Source organism: Stegodyphus dumicola, chromosome 7 (genome assembly GCF_044657685.1).
Source record: "Stegodyphus dumicola isolate Sdum_Otavi_A_Nest chromosome 7, ASM4465768v1".
Classification (NCBI taxonomy): Eukaryota; Metazoa; Arthropoda; class Arachnida; order Araneae; family Eresidae; genus Stegodyphus; species Stegodyphus dumicola.
In genome coordinates this window covers 209,305,661-209,328,806 of record NC_140774.1, presented here as the reverse complement: position 1 = coordinate 209,328,806, position 23,146 = coordinate 209,305,661, and the positions used below count along the sequence as shown (strand labels likewise).

The 23,146-nt window shown below is 33.2% G+C and overlaps 1 protein-coding gene across 5 annotated transcripts in view; it reads left to right on the top strand.

Moving 5' to 3' along the window:
- LOC146996627 (uncharacterized) overlaps positions 1-23,146 on the top strand; it is a 161,123-nt gene that overhangs the window by 115,495 nt on the left and 22,482 nt on the right. The window lies entirely within an intron of this gene.

Genomic DNA, 23,146 nt, shown 5'->3' with positions numbered 1-23,146 from the left:
TCAATGTAATGAAAAGAGTAATTTATAATAGTCATTTTAAGAATCATCGGCCATTTAATTCTTCGAAATTCATCAGTTAATAAATAAAGACTAGTCTTTAGTGATAAATATGAGTAATACTAAAATATATTAAGAGACTTAATCATTAGTTCCAATTATAGTTTTATATGAAGTTAAAAAATCATGTTAAACCGCAAAGAAGTAATAAGATTTTAGATAAGATTTCACAATGATTAAAAAATATGTTGCACTTTTAGAAAGCAATCCGAATATTTTAACTTTTTTCCCATATTAATGTCTCGTAAGGAATAAATGCCTACCGGTAGAATAGGTTTACAATCTTTCGCAGTGACAAAGAGAAAAGGATAACACGTATAGAGTAAAGTGACAAAACTTTCTTGAGTTTTAGAAACATTCGGATGTCTCAGAAAATGCATTCATAAAATATTCAGGCATTTTACGAATATTTTGGATTTTCAAATGTAATTAACACAAATTTCGTATTCTCCTTCAAACGGTCATCATGATGTTTTTGTGAAATTTTGAAATATCTACTAAAAATCAAGTAATCGTGGTTTCTAGGCATAACGTGTTAAGAACTTAAGTAATTTGAATTCTATGCCATAGTATATTTTACTTCTCGTTTCTTAACTTTAATGGAGACAGCTTCCACGCATAAAGAGAAATGTAACTTCATCATACTTTACTTAAGCATTTCCCTTCATAGACATTCATTTACGTGTATACACGGAACGAAAAATTATTTGATTATTGAATTTATTTCTATTGTGATTTCAGAAAATAGTTACGTAATTATACGGAAGCGAATTCATGTCTACATTTTCCTAAATCCAGAAAAATATGCAGCATTTTTTGGATGTACTAATCCTAAATGGAAACATTGTATTAAAGTGCGGGTTTCAAGGTTATTCTTTATGTTATATATTTTTTCCTTCTGCGAAGTAAAGGGAGTATTGTAATCGAGAAAAATTTCGGGTACCTTATTTCGACGAAAATATCAATTTTGAACTCTTTCGAACCCATATGAATGAATTTTTTTCGTATGACATAGGTACATGCGGACAGAATAAAGCGCTATTTTTTTTCAATATGGATTACGAAATAGATTCTAAATGCATCCAGAAGGAATTTTGTCATGACGTCACTACGTATATATGTATGTATCTCTCTTACCCAACTCAAAAACGATTAGCCGTAGAATGTTGAAATTTTGTATATGGGACTGCTATATATATATATATATATATATATATATATATACATATATATACCTACTCTGTTACGCAGCTCGATGAGCTCAGTTTTTTTCCCCATATGTTGGTAAATTGAGCATTTTTTGTTTGAAAGAGATTGAATTATGTTGTTCTAATGTTTCGGTTAAGGTTTTTATGCCTTTAGTTAATCCGCATGCAATAGTTCTAGAATTATCAACAAATTAAAAGAGTAAGTGACAGATAGGCCTAATGTGTCTGCTGTTTGTTTACATCTGAAACTCTTAGTAGTATAGTGAATTCCGTCAGCTGGCGCTTCAAATTCAATGTCTTTTGGGACCAAAAGTTTACTTTTAAGTTTTTGTGCATCGAAAATGTTGTCCTTCTGCACGCTGGATGAATTGCTTAATTTTGCGTAGAAAATTTAATTTTAATTACACTGTTTATAACTGCATTTGATATTTTAGGTTTTTCTGTATTTTACTGTTTTTAATGACGATGTTTTGAATTTATTTATCTTTGCTTTGCCGCGAAGTGAGAACTGAATCGATTGAATGAGAAATATTATCTCTAATGAAATTCGAGGAAAAAATACGTTTAAATGAAGAGCAGCAAAAAAATTCTATTATTTAATAAGCCGTACAAGGAAGTTGTGTGGTGTCCACATGAGAATTTTTTTATTTTTAAAATTAATTTCCCACTAGATAATAAAAATATCGATCTACTTAAAAATGATACATATAATAATCAACTATCAAAGAAATCTGAGAAGTTATATTTAATGATGGACAGAAAAACTGTCTAGTTTTCTAGTAATTGACGATTTCGAACAGAACACGAAATCATTCATTATCCAAAGCCTCATGCACTTGTACAATGAAGAATCAACTACATGTAGTTCGCTTTCAGACTGTTATGTCTAACACTCGCAAAGAGCATAAATGTAACACACCCAGCTGCCCTACGCTATTAGCATGAAGGCTTTGTGATTGAAAAGTGCTGGTCACTTACGTAACACGAGTACCGTATTCTATCCAGCTATTGGCATTACATGTCAACCAGCATTTATCTACCCAGTTTAAAAAAATCTTTTTGGGATGCGATGTTTCTGAGGAGGAAGATGGAGCAAATTCTGAGACATGATAGACGTCTAGCTTGATAGCATGATGCTTGATAGCTAGCTTGATGTTCTGCGGCATCCAGCTTGATAGCACTTTATATAAAAAGCGGTTCCGCTGATTCCTCAACAGTTGGACGTTAGGATTTTTCCTCAATCTAGGAAGTGTCTACCCGTACGACGTCGGACGTTTAGCTGAAACATGGTAAAAACGCTAAACATACGACTGGTTGCGCAGAGACCATCTGCGCATGAACATGCCTCCAATGTGCCATGCGAATCGAGCGCCATTTTGTTCTCGAACACGTCCGACGTCGTACGGGTAGACACAGCCGCCCTCAATCTACTGAGAAACTATCGATAGACATGAATCAAATTATCGATAGACATTCATTCGAAATGTGGCTGGATTTTATAGCTTCTGTCTATATTTTCAAAATTAGCGACGGCATCTATTATCATAAACTCCCGGCATACTTGACGAAAATTTTGCTTTGCTAGGGCTGTAGAATTGCTTCTATCAAACTCGCACAGTCTGTCTAATATTTATTATTTAATTGCTAAATATCAGAAAGACCTTATCAGGTTCAATGTTCCGTCTTACTTTCTTTGGGAACATGCACGGACCTGACTCGGAACAGGAAGCTTACTAAAGCTATGTTCAATAACTGTGGGAAGTAGACAAGATACACATAAAGGATATACAAAACCCTTTATTTTTCACTCTTTACAATAATTTCCGTACTTCGGAATACAGAGACCAACTACTTGTTGTCTGAACGTAAGAATATAAAAAATATAACTAAACTCTAACTTAAATTTGGAATAATAAACGTGGAAGATTGGCCTTATATTAACAGGAAGCCGTATGTAGTACAGAGAACTGTTAACACTACAATACGTTTAAAATTATCACGAGGATTAAACCTCTGGCCTGGAAGGCAAACAGCAACCGAGTAAAACTTCTAAGGCAAGCGGTCTGCTTCGACTAACTCCTTCCTCTCTCTCGCTTGGCAAAAAGCCACAACTTAAGCACTTAGCGTTCGCCAGACAAATTTTGCATAAATAAGTTAACGCTTTTAATTCTGGCCGGAAGTAGAAAATAAGAAGTGATAGTAAAGATTTAAAATAAAATAAACGTTAGTAAAACTTAAGATCCTTACAACCTGTCTTATTTTTATTATTTGGTTACACACACGTTTATTAGCCAGACATTCCACTCATCATAATGTCCTGTATGTCTTTAAATCCACTTGTAATCTGCATTTTCAAAAATGGGTAGAATTGTTTAGCTCACGCAATATATCTAATATTGTCTGGAGTCCAATATTCTAGAACAGAGACTTAAATTATAATCGTACAGAAAAGTGATGTTCACGATAATCACAGAAAATTTATCGGTTCGAAGCAGTGTAGATTTCTAAACTGGGCACCTTAGCACCTTTTTAAATAATTTCAAAATTCCAGATACATTTCAAATTAGAATATGGTGTCTATAGATTAAAAGTCTATAGAATACTGAATACGATCTATAGATTGAAATCAGTACACGTATTCATTTGGATATTAAACTTGGATTGCAAGGGTTTAGATCAACCAAAGCTTGCTTCCCTTCTTCGGATATGCTTTATATTTTGTTTGTACCAAAAGCATTTTACAGAAAATCGTGCCACCATATCATACTCCAGTTTGGCTATACATACTATTTCTTTTGAGATTTACTTAAAAATTCTTTTATTTATTTAAGTATAAAGGATTCATTTGTTTTTCTCGCTCATATAAACTTTAAATAATTTCAAAATTCCAGATACATTTCAAATTAGAATATGGTGTCTATAGATTAAAAGTCTATAGAATACTGAATACGATCTATAGATTGAAATCAGTACACGTATTCATTTGGATATTAAACTTGGATTGCAAGGGTTTAGATCAACCAAAGCTTGCTTCCCTTCTTCGGATATGCTTTATATTTTGTTTGTACCAAAAGCATTTTACAGAAAATCGTGCCACCATATCATACTCCAGTTTGGCTATACATACTATTTCTTTTGAGATTTACTTAAAAATTCTTTTATTTATTTAAGTATAAAGGATTCATTTGTTTTTCTCGCTCATAAACTTTAGCTCCAGTTTAACTGCATACGTTTGCAATAATCTGCCGCCACAATTAATCTCAGAATCTTCTATTTTTCTTTGATTTTTATGGCGGTCTTTGACTTTTCTTTAATTTACACCATGCATTGCACTAAGTAACTCATAAACCTGATGTAAAGTGAATATGATTTAACGCTGAAACTCTCTGGCTCTATTTAATTACCCAAGTATATTTCCGTCGTTACGTAGAATTATGTAAATGAGTAAATGGATTCCTAATATTACATTGCTCACCTTTAAGGGGACTCATACACCTTAAAACCCATAAGATGTTCGAATAGGTGACTGTTGCAAGAATTGGGATAACTTATTTATTTTAAAAGCAATTACTACCAACTTTTTACAGCTGACTACATAATAAAGCTGCTTTCTGAAATAGCAATCAGAAAGTTTGTGTTGCCACAAATATTTGTATAATTTAATCCGCTTTGTGACAACATTTTTCGTCATGTTTCCAACTTGCGCGCACAGTTTAAAACATTCTGTTTCATAATTTAATTCCAAATTTAATATATAGCTTTTATAACATTTGGAAACGACTGTGAACCTAAAATTCTAAAAAATTTCACTTTAAATTTTTATTTTATTTTGAATTGAGTTTATAAAATGCATTTTATTAACAAAATTTGTAATGCTTTCGTCCATAAAATTTTTCAATATTAAAATATTCATCATATTGTTGGTTCAGTTAAAAAATAGTGCCCATATAAAGAATTCCATCGAATTTCAAGTATGCATCATTAGCCATTTTTAAAATATCATGCGCGCAAGGTGGAAACAGGACGAAATATTTTGTCGCAAAGAGGATTAATTTACAAAAATATTTGTGGCAACACAAACTTTCTGGTTACTAGTTTCCAAAGCAACTATATTATGTAGTCAGCTGTAAAATGTTGAAAGTAATTGCTTTTAAAATAAATAAAATATTCCAATTCTTGCAACAGTCACATATTCGAAAATCATGAAGGGTTTAAGGTGTATGAGTCCCCTTAACGTAAGTCAACAAATTATTCTTTCTTCTAGGAAAATTAAGTAATTATTTATCCTGCCTGCCAGCAGCCAAATGAATGAGGTTGCCGAATACTGTTACTTCAACATAAACCCGATTGTTTAAAAATACTTATCTGCGAACGGGCTCATGTATTGGTATTTTCGTAGATTTCTATATGAAAAAGAGAATTTTGTTTAGAAAGTCCTATAGAGAAGTTTCTTTAGAAAGTTCTTCACGAAATACTTATATACTTTTAAACATTAAAATAAATTTCCTGGAGATATTTCAATTTTGAACACTTTTGTTAGCAAACACCGCCGAATACTGGTAACTAGTCCTACATTCGGTTCCTATGAACGGGCTGATTTCAGGTGATTTTAGTTATGGGTAAAATGATCAGACATCTCGGATTGCATAATACTGCCCTGCATTTCAATGCAACATAGCACTTCGAGATATGTCCTAGTAAATATCCATAGTGTGTAAATATTGCCAGATTTTGTAAATAGAATTGACATGATTTTGTTATTGCTGCTGTATATACTCGACCCTTTTGTAGGATTAGAAATGCAGTCAATGATCAAATAATCGTACTTTCTCGATGTTAGAAAACTCGCGACGTGCACAAAAAGCAAATGAATTTTTTATGAAAACAAATTGTGACTTTCTATTTCAACTGCGTTTTATACTTCAAAAATAAACAATGAAATTAAATAATTCGAGCTATACTGCTATACTGATTTTGCCAACTAAGAATCATAAAACGAACCTTAGGTTGAAGAAATCCCGAACCACTCAGTAACAGTGTGGCTAAAATGTGTGTTTTATAATCCTTTTTTTCTAATGAAGCTTGCATTTTCATAAACCGTTATTGGTAGAAGCTAGGCCAGTAGCTAGGTTCTGTAAACACAAGTGATTGCTGTATTGCTGAATCTAGCTAACCGCCCTGCTTCCGCCCCAGTTTTGAAAGAGAACAATACGAGGGAGGTATGAGGATCTCCCACACATCTTTTCACACTAGCTTCTCACAAGGACTTCCAGCTCACCATGTATTTTCAGTGTCCCTTACCGCACAGACACTATTCGCTTACAAATATTCATGTCTTCTCCGGGATTTCAACTCGGGCCCATCGGTACGGCAGTCAGCGTCGCAAGCCACCATTATAAGGACTGGGCAGCTGGTTATTATAGACATTATTGCATCGAGTTCTGTACCACAAAACTGTAAAGGAATTCCTAAGAAATAATGTCACTTAACAAAGAGGGGTTTTTTTTCGCAGCTGACTAAGTAAGAACATGAAACTTTATGTGAATTTGCCACCTCTATTTATCATATAATAATAGATCCATAATGCATAAGGCCAATAATCTTTTCGTTGATATATCTGAGTACTTTGGAGAAGAATATATAGCAGTATTAGGTTTCTGTCAATTCTTAATTAATTATTTAATATAATGAAGTTTAAATATATATTTTATGTTATGAATCAGCACTGCAACGGTATGTACACATACACAAAATTCTGTATCCACATTTTTCAGAACATAAATTCGAATAAAAATGGATACAGATTTCAGATTTTTAAAATTAAACTGTTGAACATAAACTTCAAATTAATTTTTTTTTAAAGTAAGGCATAAAATTTTCTGAAAAAAATTTCAGCTTTAGTCGGAAAACAATAATATATTATAGTTACAAAATATTTTATTTAAAATTCAACTTTGTGCCTCCGTAAACAAAATTTCTCGTTGTTGGAATGTTCAATTTCCTAGAGTTAAACTCCATTTCTTTCCTATCTTCTTCACGAAGAAATTCGGAAAAGAAGTTGTTCTGAATTCTGAGTAATTCTGAATGCATTTCATTTCAGAGTTAGGGAGAAATTAGAGATTTTTCTCGTATTGAAGTTTTTTGGTTCAATATTGGATAAACAGCACTGGTTACAGTTAGTAAGTAATGCTTAAAATTAATATTAGGTTGTAGAAATGAAAATGCGCGCATATCTCCATATCCATGACCTTGCATTTGGCTTTTGGCTCCTACATGCATTTGGCTTTTCGAGCTGTTTTTATTAAGCAGTGGAATGTCAATTACGACTACATTTGTTTTGAAGTAAAGCTGATTTAAAGCAAACTGTCTGTTAAAATAGCTCGCTTTTTTTCACCGATCCATTTTTGTGGAAAACGAGACGAAAAGGTTTTCCCATGCCATGGATGTAACGCAGCATATTCAAAAATTCACAAAAAGCCGCTTCTGTCAAAGATTTTTTTAACATTTACATATTAAAACATATTACGAGTTATTATTAATAATAATATGCGTACTGTACATCTTTATTACGTAAAAACATATTAATAGTTATTATTATCAATAAGTATGTGTACTGTGCATTTTCATTATCTATACATATTTAATATCTATTAAGTGTGTACTTAATATCAATAGTAATTACATAATAATGTATTCAATATATATTATTTGCTATGTTATCCGTAATATTTAGATATTCATGCTAAGCTATGGAACTCTGAATAATCATTCACATTTTATGCGTATTTGTTCAAACTCTAATGAAAGAACTCAAATAGTTAAACCATTTATCGTATAATCTTCTTAAGATACTTCGTCAAAAGTGTTTGCTCAACTATAGAACGAATCTCATTTACTGACAGTTCGGAATATTTTTAGTTGTTTCAGAGAGGCTATTTCCTAATGTTAAAAACACAGTAAAATCTATTGTAATCAGCAATATTAAAATAATGGCCCTTTTAAAGGTTTAAATGCAAATCCTCAATTTAGGCCTAGGAGATAAAAAATATATATAGCGATATAACATAAAAAACATCTAGTACGCTTATTAGATATTTCTCCCGCCTTCTTGGCATACCTTCGTGGTGTGGTGGTCAGCACGCTCAGCGCGTAATTGAGAGGTCCGTGGTTTTATTCCCTGCGAAAGCGTAGTTATTTTTCATCTCTCCTGCTTCCGAAAAAATACCTAATGTCTCTACAAGCTAGCAATAAAATTATGTAATGGGCTAATAATCTAAAGAGAGGGGCTCACCAGCGGCCGAGCGGTAAAGTCGCTGAACACTGGTAGTTCGGCCCGAGGTTCGAATCCCGCGAACGGGCTGGCTGCATGGGCGTTTTCGTGGTTTTCCCCATGTGTAACGTGTATACGAGCCAGTTTCCCTTAGAAAGTCCTCCACGAAGGCATCCCTTCCCTTAGGCAGATAGCCCTCGAGGCTTTGCCATAATCACACACACACAATAATCTAAAGACTTAAATGTATACACATTTACGTTATTTTTTTACTGGCTAATGTAACAAGTCCTATCTAACCAATTAATTATCCAGATTATAAAGATGAGTAACTGCTCCCTTTTTATGCATCGACCTTAGCCCATAACTTTTAGAAATAATTCAGCTGAAAAACACCATATTCCCTTTAGCTCTTGCTTTAAAAAATGTAAAAAACATTACTTTATATAGCTGTTACAGATATTGTTAAATAACTATAAACGCTTTATAGATAATTTTTTTGTGTGTGTGTGCATATATTGGCAAAATTCCTAATTGATATAAGTTGTCGTTATCGAATGTAATTTGGAATTTAAACTTAAATTTAAAATTCTGTGGCACAAACATCCTTTTAAATTTGAAAGTGAATGTTAATGCTTTTTTTAAGATTATATGATAAACTTATTCCTCAACTATAGATATATATCTGGAGAAAGTTAATAGCTTGCGGGAAAACAGTGAAACGGAGAAAAATACGGAACGTTTAAATGCGTGCGATGAGACCATGCCATAAGATTTGCGTAGTTTTGAACTCATCATCAATGAGTTAAAAATCGTATCACATTTCCATATAAATATGATTCTAACAAACACAGTTTTTAATCGAATTACAGTTATACTTAATCTAATGATTTATTTTAATTACTGAATAAGTCGTATGCAATGCTACGAATGACTTAAGGGGACTCATACACCTTAAACCCCCTCATGATCTTCGAATATGTGACTGTTGCAGGAATTGAGATATTTTATTTATTTTAAAAGCAATTACTTCCAACTTTCTACAGCTGACTACATAATATAGCTGCTTTGGAAATTAGTAACCAGAAAGTTTGTGTTGCCACAAATACTTTTGTAATTTAATCCTCTTTGTGACAAAATATTTCGCCATGTTTCCATCTTGCGCGCACGATATTTTAAAAATGGCTAATGGTACATACTTGAAATTTGATGGAATTCTTTATATGGGCACTATTTTCTAACTGAACCAACAATCTGATGAATATTTTAGTATTGAAAAATTTTATGGACGGAAACATTACAAATTTTTTTAATAAAATACATTTTATAAACTCAACTCCAAATAAAATAAAAATTTAACATGAAATTTTTAGAATTTTAGGTTCACAGTAGTTTTCAAATGTTATAAAAGCTATATATTAAATATGGAATTAAATTATGAAACAGAATGTTTTAAACTGTGCGCGCAAGTTGGAAACATGACGAAAAATGTTGTCACAAAGCGGATTAAATTATAAAAATATTTGTGGCAACACAAACTTTCCTGATTACTATTTCAGAAAGCAGCTATATTATGTAGTCAGCTGTAAAAAGTTGGTAGTAATTGCATTTAAAATAAATAAGTTATCCCAATTATTGCGACAGTCACCTATTCGAACATCTTATGAGTTTTAAGGTAAGTGGTGCAAAAATGACCGAGAATCAGAAAATGATCATTTCCGTTCCAAGCGCCCGTCGATCTCATCTGATAAAATGCATTTGGTTCCCGAAATCAGACCTCGAAGTCGGCGACTGATTGTACTGGAAGGCTTTGATAATTGAAATATTTTAGCTGGATCGTATCATAACATTGTGACTGCGAAATTAAAAATGAATTGAAATATTGGAAAATTTATCTCACGTATGCTGAATGATTAGAAGAAATTTGCTTTGTAGTTTACCAGAAATGATTCATCGTCTAAATGGGGATGAAAATTTCATAAAAATATAGTTATGAGATGCAAGTTTACGGCTTTTTTAATGGAACAAGAATGCAATCTTCTCAATGAACATATGAAAAGCTTTTCCAGTGCTGAAAAAAATCGTTCAGATAAGTATCAAAACGAAAACGCATTGCTGAATACTGAATAATAGCCAATAAATGTATAATTATAGATGTAAAGTACATCTATAATTACATTAATTAGCTATTATTATTATTAAATGTAAAGTACATCTATCTAGACATTATTAAAATGACTATATTTTAGCTTTGCTTCCAAATGAAATGTTCGCTTTAGAACTGAGAATATGAAAGTTTATGTATGTCTTTTAAATGCACATTGCTTGGAACATATTAAGGGGGCTCATACACCTTAGACCCCTTAACACTCTTCGAATATATGACTGTTGCAAGAATTGGGATATTTTATTTATTTTAAAATCAATTACCTCCAATGTTTTACAGCTGACTACATAATATAGCTGCTTTCTGAAATAGTGATCAGAAAGTTTGTGTTGCCACAAATATTTTTATAATTTAATCCGCTTTGCGACAAAAGCTTTCGTCACATTTCCACCTTGCGCGCACGATATTTTAAAAATGGCTAATGATACAGACTTAAAATTTGATGGATTTCTTTATATGAGCCCTATCTTTTAACTGAACCTAAAATCTGATGAATACTTTAATATTAAAAAATGTTATGGACGGAAGCATTACAGATTTTTTTAATAAAATACATTTTAGAAACTCGACTCCAAACAAAATAAAAATTTAACATGAAATTCTTAGAATTTTTTGGTTCACAGTAGTTTCCAAATGTTATAAAAGCTGTATATTAAATATGGAATTAAATTATGGAACAGAATGTTTTAAACTGTGCGCGCAAGGGGGAAACATAACGAAAATTTTTGTCAAAAAGCGGATTAAATTATAAAAATATTTGTGGCAACACAAACTTTCTGATCACTATTTTAGAAAACAGCTATATTACTCGTATGTAGTCATCTGTAAAAAGTTGGAAGTAATTGCTTTTAAAATAAATAAGTTATCCCAATTCTCGCAACAGTCACATATTCGAAAATCGTATGGGTTTTAAGGTGTACGAGTCCCCTTAAACTAAAGATATTTTTAAATTCAATATACGAACCGATTATTGCTATATCGATTAACACTAATTCGATGCAACGAGTTTCTTTAAGCTCTAAAAAGAGCAAATTCGGGATGAATCATTCTAGCTTGTTACATCGTCAAATAATATCCCGCTGGCCGTAAAGCGTACTGCGCCATCAAGGTAGGCAGCTAGTAAGATCATGTTTATTTTATAAATTCAATGTTAAAGAAAGTTGGAACGATCACGATTTACGGTAATTTTGAGGTACAAAACATGCAGAAGTCCCATTGATCTTCTCTGGCAATAATAGCAATTGTTATATATTGCTGGGCATGGAGACGAATCCAATTAATTCGGCTTCAATTCCATCAAAATTCATTTGTGTATTAGCTGGTTGCTATAGCAGTACTAGTGTCTCTACTACCAGATACCAAACGTTTTAACTTGAAGAAAGATCTAGAAAATGTGTTGGAAAAGGCACGTCTCTACTGTGTACAGAGGAAACAGAACGGCATGGTCAGCATGTACTCTTGCATCATCTTTTTGAAAGGTGAGGCAACGGAAGCCTCGAAACTAAGGGTAGTAAAACCTCAGTAGTTGGTCAAAATAGTATAGGATAGCCCGATTAGAGTTACCAAAATGTGCGGCTAGAAGCATCCATTCTATCAGTTCAGTGCTGGTCGTTATGACGATGAAGAATGGAGCTTTCCAATATTCGTTCACCTGGTTGCTTTCATACATGAATACGGCCGTACTAGTTATGGATGGTGATAACTTATGGAATGTCTAACAGCCTTGTATAAACCAATTAGTGAATCTGATACTGTTATCCTTTTATAATATATTTATGTAAATCAGTTGTATGAAATGCAAAGATCTGATTGCCTGGGATGTAAATGATGGGCTGCCGAAGATTGAAGATCTAGTTATGGGGCATAGAACAAACGCAGTTTCTAAATGGGAAGGATTCCGATGCGGTCATTCTCAACTTTTACAGAAGATCTTAAAGAAGGCTAGTAAGTGGGAACAATACATGTTGATTTATTATGACGGTCTGGTGCTCCCCTTACTTTTTACATGCACCTCTAAACATGAGGAAGATTCGTCCGGCTATTGATGCGTCTATGTGCGTTGTTGATCAAAGAGCCACTGTAAACGCTGATTCCTGTGCTAAAAAGTTAAGAAAAGCTGAAGCAATAAATCCGTGACGTTTGAGATGCTGTAGCACCATACACGGCGATATTATTTGATGATGTGCAGCACAAACAGTTTTCTGAGCCTCAGCACTTTCGTCTAATGTCAGATAACTAACGTTTCCGGCCTAGGAAAGTAGGAAGCGTTCTGATTTCACACGTCAGTATATGTGGCCTTTATGAATCCATTAACTGCTAATTCTCATAACAGTCATTTATTCTGGACCAACAAGTGCGCAGTACCATAACCAACAGTACCAAACGGTTGCAATTCCAGGTTCACAAATTTATTGTGAGCTTCTGTCGTGGTGCAGCAATTTTAATGGCTAATAGAATATTAAATACAACATGCAGCTCCTTGGCATACTATATATATATTTCCTAAACAGTATTGATTAATTGATTATATTATCTCCTAAGTTTAATTAAAGTAGAATTATTTTAATAGTGTGCATCCATACTGGTAAGTTATATTTTGAAAGATGTTTTGAAGTAATTTGAAAGCAAAATGTTAATAATGTTTTAACGGGGACTGGAGTTAAATCATCACGAAGAATAATATTTCAATTGTAAAAGGAAAAATTAAAACATGTAATCATTGTCATTGATCGGAAATTAGTTGACTTTTCAAGGGGAACAAACCAACTCCCGTTCAATGAACACGACACGACAATTAGCCAGAAATTAATTAATTTCCATTCACTAGTATTTTCAAAAAAATCTTAACAGACGGTCTCTCTCAGATAAGAACTCCACAAAATACATCCCTCAAGAATTCCAAGTCCCACCCACTACCATAAATTACTTCACCCAAGTCTTGCCGACTGATATTATTCAAAGCCCCTACTGCCGCTAAGAATTTTCGGACACCCTACACTTCTGAGTCAGACACGAAGAGAACACTTTGCCAACTCCCCCACTAGAAAGAACGTAAGTTACTTAATACCTTTTCTGGCCTTTATATCTTCATGTACATTCACTGATCTTATTTATGTTATTTTCTATATTATTTTTATATTATTTTTATATTTTCTTTGATTTGTTTTTACAAAGTTTGCATTATTTGTCATTTTTTATAATCTTCTATGTTTATTTCAACTTTACTTTGAATTCGATTTCATAATGACAATTTCCAATGCTTAATTTCTACAAATAATATAATACTCAAATGCATAAACATGAAAGTGTCGGGGACGGTTACTCGAGTTTTATAGGATTTCTCTACAGTAATTGATTTTTACTCCAAATTGAATTGTCTAAAATGCTTCATAAGAATAAGTTCTTTGAGTATCAGCATTGGTTCATAATTCCTACTATTCGCGGAAATATTTGGCCTGACTAGAATTGCCGGTTTGGCTTTAACTTATAACTCGAGTAAAGACGAAACACTTTCGTATTTACGTATTTTTATCAATTATTGTTCATTGAACGGGAGTTGGTTTGTTCCCCTTGAAAAGTCAACTAATTTCCGATCAATGACAATGATTACATGTTTTAATTTTTCCTTTTACAATTGAATTATTATTCTTCGTGATGATTTAACTCCAGTCCCCGTTAAAACATTATTAACATTTTGCTTTCAAATTACTTCAAAACATCTTTCAAAATATAACTTACCAGTATGGATGCACGCTATTAAAATAATTCTACTTTAATTAAACTTAGGAGATAATATAATCAATTAATCAATACTGTTTAGGAAATAAATTATTATTAACTAACTTTGCAGCAATTGCGCAAGTAATAATAACTTGTATTCGCACTAAATGGATTTATATATATATATATACTATACAGTATACTTCTTGGTATACGATGGAATAGGCCTTTAGCGCACAGTTTTAGCGGGGGCGAGGCAGCTTGACATATAAAAGCTTCTAAACGCTTGACATTTTTATTTTAAACTGCATCCAGAGGACAGAGATTATAATTTTTTAAAAATTTTTTAAATTATTTTCAGTATGATGAGATTACCTGTCTTTATACATTCAACTTATAATACTATTTTTTCTTACGTCTTCCACGCAGTTACCGCATTTCCCCTCTTATAATCTCTATAATTCCCCTCCCTCCTCGCGTACTTTTCCTCCAACTTCTTAAGTGCCAGGTTCTGAAAATTTAAAAAAAATATTCGCGTCATTTTTGCCTTCCTCAAGTTTCCTTATATTTTAAAATGAGTTCATCCATTCAGTGACAGTCTTCGTCTTACTAACAAAGACAAATCCTCGCAAAATATCTGCGAAGGTCAAGCCGAAAATTTACTTTCTAACTATTGAAACTTATGCCAGGCTAAAACAGGAACCGACCAGTTAGAGCGAAGCAAACTAACAGACACTGAATCTACTACTTCGCTCAGTCAGCTGCAGATTGATCCTCTCTTTTTTATGGATGTTCTGAGGAATAACAAGTAGCAGAGACAACAATAAGAATGGACGAGGTTCATGTTACAGGAAAGTAGAAATGAAGAAATCATATTAAATAATCTAATGTTAACAGCACTATGCATTCTTGATGAAATGTAGATTTCCAATGAATGCTTTTATTTGCTATGTTTTTTCTGTAACCGCATCCTTCGTAAATTAAAAAAACTCGCATTATTTTCCGCTCTCGATTTCAGAACGAAAAGTTTAGTAAAAAGTGGGGAAGTCAGAGAGGAAACACGGTATACCTTTCAACGGCCAACATCTCGCAGTTCCAAATCGTCTTGTAAACTGGAGTTTAATTTGCCATTAGAAATGGTTTTGACTCAATAAACACTGAGTTTAAAATCTGAATTTTTAAGCTTTACTCAAAGCAGTTGTTATTCCATTTGACTACGTCGTAATTTTATTCAGACTCTCATGAATATATTTGATCAAGTTGCACTTTACGCAAATTATTACATGAGCTTTCTTCTAATTGCATGAAAAATTAATCAAAATGTTTGCATGCATAAAATTACAAATATTATTATTTTTAATAATTTTCGACAAAAACGTATTTTATCTGCCATCTTATCACATTTTAATCATTATTATGGTTTACTGACCCTTAGAACATCGGTACAACTTCTTTAGTTTAGACATAAAGCTTGGGTTATCACAGAATAATATATTTTTTGTAAAAAAAAAATTGGTCATAAACCATATTTAATCCTGAAAACAAAAGGAGCCTACATATCTGTAAAAATGCGGTCACAGTTATACGGCTTTTAATAATTCAGTAATAATAAAATGTTGAATGGTTTGTTTTGTTTGATTACTGCAAAGCATATGAGGGCTATTTGCATGAGAGAAGCCTTCTGGGAGGTTTTTCTAAGGAAAACTTTCTCGTATTCAAGTTACACATGGAGATAAACATAAAACGCCCATGCAGTCAGCCCGTATCCCGGGATTCGAACTCCGGACTGAACTACCAGTGTTCAGTAACTTCATAGCTCGGCCGCTGGTCACCCCCCCCCCAAAAAAAAATATTTGGCATGAAAAACTTTACTACTTGCGATAGATTTGAAATGAAAGACTAATAAACACTGTCAGAAGAACACAGAATGGGAAATAACTTGTAGAGTAAATAGGATTTTTGAAGTAAGAAACACAAAAAATGAGCAATCCCCTCACCGGCACTCGAACCTGGATCTCTCGAATACGGGCCGAGTGTGCTAATGGTACACCAAGAAAGGGGCGGAGAACTAATATATATATACTAATCCAAAAAAAGTATATTAATTATATATATTTATATAAGTGTACTTATATACTAATTCAGAAAAAAGTGTGAGAAATGCACACGTGTAGTACTTTAAAAAATTGTATTTGTATGTTATTATTTTTTAATAACTGTTATGAAAAATCATAAACATTATACCTTTCAAGCTTTTCAGATGATAAATGTTGTTTATATAATGCTCAAGATTAATTAATTAAGATTACTAATTCATAATATTGTTACGTTTTTCTTTTCTTACATCTGACACCAGTTGTTACGTTATTTTCTTCCTTCACGTTCGTACGGGGTTCGTAGGTTTGGAGTGAATAACGACGATACTTGATGAAGTATCGAAACACACTTTATTTTCCAGTATGGTCAGGACAGCTCCAAAACACGTTTTACAGTCGTTGAAGATCTACTATAAACACGCTGACACGATCAGCGACACAGCCTTCAGGTTATCAGGCTATCACGGTTGAGACAGCTTCCTGCAAAGCAGCCGACTCTGCTTTCCGGAGTACAGCTCCCGACTCTGCTTGGTCGTTCTCGGAACTCCACGTACTCTCGAGACTCTCCACGACGCACCCGACGACACACGACCACAGCTCCTGCCTCTTCGGTTCAGTCTTTCCCGGAGCTCAACACGCTCTCTCGACGATGCACTAACCGCGATACTCTAACAAACTCCTTCGGTGGACTCGACGACCCACTCGGCACTCGTTGCCCGACTGTCAACTCGATCGACTCCGCAGGGATTGACTCGCTAGACGAGGCACACACACACTCTCGATGAGAGACGCACACTTCCTCTCGATGAAGCACACTTGCTGACTGCAGACCAGCACGGTTTATATAGCTTTCGGCTTGTGTTCGGGAACATTCTGGACTAAGCCGGTAAGAATTCGTTCCAGAAGGTTCTCCAACCGTCCATGGTATATCGCCAGTTTTGTCAGCAAGTGTCCCCAAATGGGCGATTTCTCGCCAAATGGGGCAACCATGCCTTCTATTGTCATTTTATGGCAACCCTAAAACGGCTTTGCGGGGAAGCCATCTTACCGCGCCTGTACTTTTCGTAACAATATTACGGAACTCTCCTTCAGACAATTCCCTCATGAGTATGATATGTGAGAAACTTGTTCTGATTTTAAATAAAGTAAATCAAATTGCACTTGCGATTGCACTTAATAAAGTAAATCAAATTGCACTTAAATAAAGTAAATCAAATGCCCTGGAAATTGTAGACAGTTATTTGAAATGAGAGTTTGTGCCAGACAGTAGATGTAAGTTAATTTCTGCTGAGTGTGCGTTGGTTTATGACGTTACAATAAATAGCGGAAAATTGAAGCATGGTTGAGAATGTACGAGTAAAGTTGCGATCTCCGTTCCTTATAAACTTTTTTACTTCCTTGTACGAAGTAAAAAGGAAGTATTGTAATCGCGTAAAGTTTCAGGCAGCATATTTCAACGAAAATATCTATCTTGACTGCTATCGAATGCAATTTAACGATGTTTTTGCTTGATATCTGTACGTAAGGAGAGAATAAAAGACTCTTTTCCTCCAAAAAAATTATAAAACTGCTTTAAAATGAATTCTGAAGAGAATTTTTCGTGGCGTCTGTACGAACGTATGTGCGTACGTACGTATCTCGCATAACTCAAAAACGAGTAGCCTCAGAACATCGAAATTTTGTATATAGGACTGCTATAACATGTAGATGTTAGATGTGCACCTCGTATTTTGGTTGCAATCGGCCGCGCCAAACATATATAAATATATTTATATATATATCCACTCTGTTACCCGGCTCAGTGATCTCAGTTTCTTTACTCGTATATAATTGTAAATTGTACATTTTTTGCTTTAAAAATGATTGAATTATGTTGTTTTTATCTTCCGGTTAAGGTTTTTATTCCTTTAGTAAATCTGTATGCAATATTTTTAGAATTATCAACAGTTTTAAAGTTGTTTAAGTGCCGCTAAGTCTTTTTTTTTTTTTTTTTTAATGGCGGCCATTGATTGTTTACATTTGAAACAGCAGACTAGTGGATTTGTTGCCAATCTAGAGAAACTCAGCTTCGCAACAACAAAGATAGCGCCTTTATTTATTATTGCGAATTAAATCATGCTTAACCCCTTCTGGAATTTTTTTCGAGGAAATAAGTGTTTTAAGATTTACTTCGTAATTTTTAATACAGATATTTTAAGTTTTTATGTATTTTTGCCTTGTCGCGAAGTGAGAACTGAATTAATTGAATGAGAAATACTCAATCGTCTGCGAAAACTGTTTCTTTTTTGTTTTGTTTGCTTAATTTCTTTTATACATCGTTCTAGCTTTATTATAGTATTTGAATAGAACATGTGACAACGATTAGATAATTCTTTAAATTATATAAATTTTGTGCCTTCTCAGTTATAATATGAACGAAATATAATACTGTTAAGTGAACCTAGCACCAGAGTGTCGCTATGGTAAACAAATAGACTGAATTTTAAAGAATGCATTTATTCTATTGTGGTTTTTGCGCTGTCGGCGAAGTAGATTTAATTCAATCCAATAACTTTAAATGAAATGCAAGAAAAAATGCGTATAATTTAATATTCCGTACAAGGAAGTCATGTGGTGTACACATGAGATTTTTTTTTAAATACAGTACTTTAGAGTAGTGAGCTTACGGCGTGAAACCTCTTTCCGAGCTTAGCAATCCCCCCCCCCAATCCTGTCAAAAACTCGAAAAATACATGTTCATTTAGGTTATTTTTTAATGCGTTTTATAAATTAAACAAGAAGAAGTATTGAAAATATTTCTAAATACCATAACTGAATTCAGAAAAGTAGTTTTTTATATTCATAAATATATATTTAGCATGGAAATGAAAGGCTGACTACGTTTCCTGCCTGAAACTATGAAATTTTCGTTGAAAACTCCTACCTAATATAATAGTAACTAAAATAAGGGTATTTTTGATACAAAAAACGATTAAACAGACTTTAAAATATTTAAATTTTTCGTTTATGTATCTTCATTTCAGAAAATTTGAATTTCTAAATTCGATGAATAATATCTTCGTAAGAATATCGTATTCTATAAGAATGAAGAATATCGTATTCTGTAACAAGTATTCCGAAAGACAAAAAGCAAGCATTAAGAAATTTCAAATAATTTTTAACACATTTTAACATTAAGGGGACTCATACACCTTAAACCCCTTATGATCTTCGAATAGGTGACTGGTGCAAGAATTGCGATAACTAATTTATTTTAAAAGCAATTAATACCAACGTTTCACAGCTGACTACATAATATAGCTGCTTTCTGAAATAGTGATCAGAAAGTTTGTGTTGCCACAAATATTTTTATAATTTAATTCGTTTGTGACAACATTTTTCGTCATGTTTCCAACTTGCGCGCACAGTTTAAAACATTCTGTTTCATAATTTAATTCCATATTTAATATATAGCTTTTATAACATGTGGAAACTACTGTAAATCTAAAATTCTAAAAATTTCATGTTGAATTTTTATTTTATTTTGAGTGGAGTATGTAAAATGTATTTTATTAACAAAATTTGTAACGTTTTCGTCCATAAAAGTTTTCAATATTAAAATATTCATCAAATTGTTGGTTCAGTTAGAAAGTAGTGCCCATATAAAGAATTCCATCCAATTTCAAGTATGTACCATTAGCCATTTTTAAAATATCATGCGCGCAAGGTGGAAACATGGCGAAATATTTTGTCACAAAGAGAATTAAATTACAAAAATATTTGTGGCAATACAAACTTTCTGGTTACTAGTTTCCAAAGCAGCTATATTATGTAGTCAGCTGTAAAAAGTTGGAAATAATTGCTTTTAAAATAAATAAAATATCCCAATTCTTGCAACAGTCACATATTTGAAGATCATGAGGGGTTTAAGGTGTATGAGTTCCCTTAAGTGGAAGGAAGTGTATGAGAATTTCTGTCTTCCCCACTGCATGATCTCGTGCCTCATAGTAGCCTCATTAGGGCTTAATTTCTAAGATTAGAAATGCCTGAGGACTATGGAAGACCATCAGCAGAGAGGAGCAAGAGTAAATAAATAAATAAAATGAATATTAAACTCCTTAATAATTTTAAAATTAAATAGTTAATTATTATCAAATTAATTAATATATATTTAATTAATGTTTTAAATTGTTATTTAATAAATAATTATTATATAATTAATTAATTATAATTTAATTGATAATTATTAGATAATTAATTATTATTTATTGAAGTAATTAAAGATTGAAGTAATTAACTGATTAAAATTAAATAAAACGTAAAGAGATAAATTGAAATTTAATACGCGATTTTTAATATAATTCTATTGTTAAAATAAAATTTTCGAGATAAAATTTCTACTGAAATTGTTATTTAACTACATAAAAGAAGTGCCGCAGCCTTCTTATTCAGGGCTCCGGTGCGTTCCGACTAGAATTATAATTTATTACAAAAACTAATAAGCACCGGAACCGAAATCCGGTGGGTTCCGGCCCAATTTAAGTTCTGATCGTAGGGAGGGGGGAGTTCTTTTATCATCACAAAAATTAAATATACTTAAAGTATAGCTGATGAAAATTCCAGGGCGAAACAGAATGAGGGTATGAGTGGGTGGAAACAAAAAATGAGCGGAATATTGATGAGAGAGAACGTTCTCTTTGACCGCGGCTCTCTGTTGATATAATTATGGCCATCAAGCAGATGGGTGTCAGGGGTGAATGAGTCTTGAATCGGACTCCTAAATGTAAAGTTGCTGGTTACCCTTCCCAAACCCCCATTAGTGGATACTGTGGGAAAGACGATGCATAGGACAAAAAATCTCCTTAGAGATTCTTTGCATAGGACGTGCTTGAGCAGTTTATCTCAGTATTTCCCTCTTATTGTACTCGCTGTCACTTAACGCACATTTAAGAACACAACTTTTCCTTTCTGCGAGGATATCTAACTGTAAGCATGGATAACATGGATAACAATGCATGGCGTTTCTAAACAAACTCCCCCAAATTTATTGCTTTTCTTAAAGGGAAAGGTTTCCGCATGCGAGTAAGGGAACTTTACTTGAACTTCTGATGTTCTCGTGAGTTCGTATTTCTAGGGAAATAGAGTATTGCTTATTGTTAAACTAAAACGTTAGGAATTCTAAATTTTGTTCCCTTTAAATTGTGATTCAGTTTTATAAAAAAAAAAAAAGTACCGAAGCTCATCTTATTTAGGGCTCCGGTGCGCTCCGGCTAAAATTGTAATTTATCTTAAAAATTGAGAAGCACCGGAGCCGGGCTCCTGCGCAATTTAAGCACTGAGCCTCATCGTTTGGAAATCGAATTTCCGGGTTGGAATCTCAGATTAACAAATACCGAAATACAAGAAAGCGTAGCTGATTTTTGTTTTTCCTGATCAACATAAATATCTAATAGATCTACAAACTTCGCCCTCTGTGTCCAGAATCATAAGACACATATAATGATATTGACACATATCATGATATTGATAATTCTCAACGCACCATCATAATTATGCTTTACAATGCGCTCTTTCTCCTTGCAAATTTAGGAGACGAAATTAAGTTATACGTGTGATAATGCCTCTTTCTGTGTGCCAGGAATGGAAAACATTTCATTATAAAATTTCCGTAGCGTCAATTTGGCGCCCCTCAGAGTGGTAGCTAGGGTTTTCAGCGCCCAGGGACAACTGAAGGTTTCGCTGCTTGCCAAGGATGGAAAACATTTAATTCTAAATTGTCGTAACATCAGTTTGGCGCCCCTTGGATTCTGCGCTCGGGGACAGATGCTCCCCTTGCCCCCCTCCAGCTACTCCCCCGGCACCCCTTGGACATCTGATCCCAAGCGCAGCATCCCCTGCGCTTGGGATCAGATGTCCCCCCTTACCCCACCCTAGCTGCGCCACTGCATATCGCTTTTTATTTTGTTTTTATTTTACAATAATGAGTTAATTGGAAAAAATTCATGGATATTTTGAAAAGCTGGAAGTAAATTTTCATATAAATTAAGATAGCTTCATTGTCTTCCACTTTTCGGCAGAAATATCGTAAAGTAGAAGGGATGTATAATACTTAAAACACTATAAAGTAACGTAACCAATATTATAATATTAAATTATGTATTAAAATTTATTCTGAAATCATTAAGGAAAAACTAATTGTTGGTAATTTATAGATACAAAAGAAATTTACTTTTATTAAATCATTGTATTCTTCGCAAGTTTTAAATATTACGACAGAAAAGCTAGCCTTTTTGGTAATGGAAGTGAATGTACAACGTTTGAAAAGAGCAGTCTGGAATTAATTGCTCGTATGTAAACGTTTCTGCATATTTGTTCATGAGCTTTGCTTCCTGATAATCCTTTATCAAATATACAGAATAATAATTTACCTATGAACTATGACAATATAAGACTTATGACTATCCAGCATTGAGTTAAAATTTTGAACTGTTTGTGGTTTCAATTAGGCTAAATAAGATTTTAAGGAAAGCTGTTAAGATTGTTCTAGTGAAAGGAGATTTGATTGAGATATGAAATTTCAACGATATCAGAATTATTTTTTTATGTATCCTCGATAAAGAATTTGATTTTGAAAAACAAAGTCCATTTC